Raw genomic sequence first — 4,055 nt, 5'->3', positions numbered from 1 at the left:
CGTGGGTTCCAAATTGGCTAAAATAACACCTGTGCTGAATGGCCATTTAAGGCTTCGTCTGGTAGTGCTTCATTTGTACCATACTTCATTACCTGCACAACAATACAAATATTATTCTGAATATGCTTTAAGCAATGCTTTCACCAAGTGATCTGTTAGAACTATTAGATGGTTTGTCAAACTGTTTCTCAGAATTCTTTTTAAAATGCATCAAATATTTCATCAGTGAACAATAAAAAGCACATCATGCAATCCAAATCATCAGGCCAAAGGTTGAATGTGAAAGCTTCTGCACGAGACAACAAATCCTCTTCGGCACCAGCTCCAAGTGAATATAACTGTTTTTTTATTTAATGAACCTCTGTATCTAATTTCGCATGGTACTTGTGCCCAAATAAACTTTAATCTGGAAGTAAGAGATCGCTTTATGGCCATCTTAGTCGCTATTTCTGTCACAAATTTGTATAGGATAGATCCGGAGAAAATATTTCATTTGAAAGCTTTACAGCCCTTCAAAATCCATTTCATAGATCATACAAAAGTAAAACAAAGTTATACAACCATAGGTACGATCAGCTATTTGATTAATCACAACCAACAACAACTCCATAAGCCATTGGAATGTCAACTACAATCAGAGAGAAGATTGTATTTATATGTGGAGCAGAGCTTATCCATGCACAAAAATCTTTAATTTTATCATAGGAAGGAATCTATTTTGAACCAATAGTGTGTATACTTTTTTGGGGCTTCATAATATTTGGTGTTCCAATCCTAAAAACATCATAATTGAAAGTGGCATTATATTATTTGTAGACAACTATGGACCATGCAATTATGTAAGATAAAAATCATGATTTTTGAGAGAGATAAAAAGGAGTATCTTTCTTCTTACTCTAGGTGGAGGTACTTGGGTCTTTGTTAACTACTGATAAAAGTTGTTTCTATTCTTGAGCTTCATGGATTTGTATTCTCCTAGGCTTTCAACAAGTTCTCCTTTTGTTGAGGTATTTTAATCACTTTAACAAAAGAATGAGTAATTTGTAGCTCTATCAATTCATTCATTATGTTATAAGTCATCTTCATCATTGCATTAGCTTGTTCCTTGTGTGCTATGCATTAGCTTGATGAAGGGTTGAATGAGGAGTATTATTGAATGCTTCTCCTTTACCTACTTGATTTCTAGGCTTGAACCTACTTAGTTGAGCTCTTGTTTGAATGAAATTCTCTTGATCTTTTTCATAATTTTCATGTTCATCATAGTTTTACGGAGTTAAAGTTTGTATGCTCTCTTCACATTGCATGCATTCTAGGACATTTGATCCTTGAATTCTTTCATTGGTTGAAGGATCTAAGTACTCATGAAGTTCTTCAAAAGTGCCATTTTCTTTCAAAATGACTACATTTGGATTTGGCGCACAAAATGCTCTTGGTCCATGTCCTTTGGGCTTCTAATTTTAATCAATTGTTCTCTAGAATTCAACGTCACCGTTTTTCCTATTTGTCATGAGATAAGCTTATCATTTCTCTTGATCATCTTATCTCGATGAATTCCAGTTAATTTGCAGTTTCGCCATTGCAGTCAAAACCTACTAAACATGGCCATTGAATTTCAGCCCTTGACCATTACAGACGAACCATCCACATTTTTTCAAAAATCAATGAAAACCATGGCACGGTAGAAAATCCAGAAATTCATATTGCAGATGTGTTTTATATATTAATATGAATATGAAAATCTTGGAGCCCTAAATCAAACCTAGATACATGAACCATACACTGAAAGTGGCAAATATCTTAAAAACAGGCAAGGGCATCATATATATTCCCATAATTGAAAATTAAAATACATTACAGAGAGAAATGTTTATTTGTTTTAAGTTAAGGGGCCTTAAGCCCATGAAACTTAAAACTGCATCTACAAGTAGCCTGCGCACTGCCTCTTAACTGGCTTCTCCCAGACAGCAGAGATATACATTTCTTTGAGCTCGGGCCCTCTATCAAACTTAGGGGCAACAGACCATTTCAGCTTCTTATACCCTAGCTGCTCAATCATGGGCACATAGATCTTCAGTTGATCCTTTGTGCAGAAAAAATGATCTAGCCAGAATAGGCCTCCAGGCCTCAGAATCCTGTAGATATCATAGAGTACAAATTCCAGTAGATGTGAGGGAATCCAATTGCTCAAGACATGCATAGAATGAACAATGTCCAAAGTATTTTCAAAGAATGGCAGCCTCTGTGTTATAGTGATATACATGGGAATAACCCCTCTGGAGGCAATGAAACTGTTGAAGGGCCCGTTCAAGTTCATGGAAGTCGTACCTGTATGTATGATACAAAAGAAAAGATACTCGTATAGAAATATCAAAAGCACTTGCACTTCAACTCCGCCTCAAGTAGGATACAAAAAATAAGCAAAACCTGATGCTTACTTCAATCTCTAGGGTACCAGGTTCATTGTCGGGACAACTGGTCTTCAAAGAGGTTATATCTGACCAATGAATCTCCATCTTGCTCTTCAGACCACCCTCCAAGACTTCCCAAACAAGTCTACGCTTTGCATCATAGCATTTTACCACCAAGTCTCCTTCATATCTTGAAATACGCTGGCATCATCAGCATCTTTATGTCAATGCAATCTTGCTAAATGTGCATTACTTACTACCATATCATGAGTTTCCATCAGTGGCTATCAAGAGGCTTGTTTAGGTGAAAAAAAAATATTTAATATGTTCTGACAAGATTGAAGAATTTAATATGCAAACTTAGCTGTATTAATTTCTTATGCATATTACCTCCCAAGAACCAATTCTCAAAACCAAGGCTGGGAAGTTTGAGGCCTTGTACTTGTCAGCAATAGCCGGTCCTGGTGCACACTTTGATTCATTCTTTCTCCCCACCTCCAGGCTGGAATTATTTATAGATAAGGGAGCTGCTGAGTCCCCTTCAGAAAGATTCATTTGAATAAGTTCTATAAATGAAGGTGTTTTCTTCAGCGTTAAACCCAATGGACTAGCCTCCTCGAATGGATGCAACAAAAATCCTGGAGAGAATGCCGTGCTTGTTACAGGGCTCCCCTGCTAATCCACCAAAACATGAAATAGAAGCATCATTGCCAAAGAGAATAGAAGGTAGATACAAAAAGAAATGAAGGAAATCCACACCATGCAATGCCTCAACGAAGTTTTGTAGAAGCACACAACTTTCTTAAATTCCTCAACAATGTCAAAAGACATATTTTCAATTCTTGATACCCTACAAAAAAAAATCAAGATTCTCAAGACATTCAAAATTTATTAATGACCAACCAGGTAAAAACAAAAATCTATTTGAGGTTGTAAACAAATTCAGAGTGCCACTAATACGGCAAACATCGTATTATTGACGATTTAAACAAATTTTGGGCAAAAACGTATTTTGAGCAAATGATGTTTTATTTAATTTTGCCCAACAGAATTTCAGGGCTCAAACATAGCTTCATACTTGTAAGTCACCAACATTCTTGAAGTACTCTGGGAGGTTTCAACCAATTGCTTATCCATTTACACTTTCATTCATAACAGTCTTGGTGACCCAGGGTACTCTTCAAATCACTTTTCTCAAAACATTTCAACATAGCCGTTGGAAAAAGGGAGGTGAATTGAATAGTTAAAAACTTAAAGACTCTTTTACTCCACCTCTACAAGTCCTAAGGAGAGATGCTTATTTGGTTTTGCACTAGCAAAATTCAAGGCTCAATCTTAACTTTATGCTTATGTTCCACTCACGTTATAGATGAGGCTTAGCAGTTCTGCATCAATTTTCAAACATCATAGCCGTTGGAAAAAGGGAAGTAAATTGAATGGTTAAAAACTTAAAAATCTTTAACTCCATCTCTGCATGTCCTAAGGAGAGATGTTTATTTGGTTTTTCTTTCTAGATGTGGCTTAGCAGCTCTGCACCAGCTTCTTAGAAATTTTCAAACATTTCATTTCACTCATTGCAATCATGGTGAACCAGGTCCCTCTCCAAATCACTCTGCCCAACTCCATTTGTATTCTCACAGGCTGATG

The 4,055-nt window shown here is 36.3% G+C and overlaps 1 long non-coding RNA gene across 1 annotated transcript; it reads right to left on the bottom strand.

The window, feature by feature from the left end:
* Positions 1 to 2,476: 2,476 nt before the first annotated feature.
* Positions 2,477 to 2,923, bottom strand: LOC149199369 (uncharacterized). The gene is made up of 2 exons (XR_016253265.1): positions 2,799 to 2,923; positions 2,477 to 2,609 (listed from the first exon to the last, which is right to left on the bottom strand). It is a non-coding gene; the product is annotated as an uncharacterized LOC149199369 (long non-coding RNA).
* Between the last annotated feature and the right edge of the window lie 1,132 nt (positions 2,924 to 4,055).

The sequence above is a fragment of the Pinus tabuliformis genome, chromosome 2_1 (assembly GCF_031772625.1).
Source record: "Pinus tabuliformis cultivar Carrire ecotype Pingquan chromosome 2_1, CPIR1, whole genome shotgun sequence".
Classification (NCBI taxonomy): Eukaryota; Viridiplantae; Streptophyta; class Pinopsida; order Pinales; family Pinaceae; genus Pinus; species Pinus tabuliformis.
The sequence above is the reverse complement of the archived record's forward strand: the minus strand, read 5'-3'. Positions and strand labels throughout refer to the sequence as shown.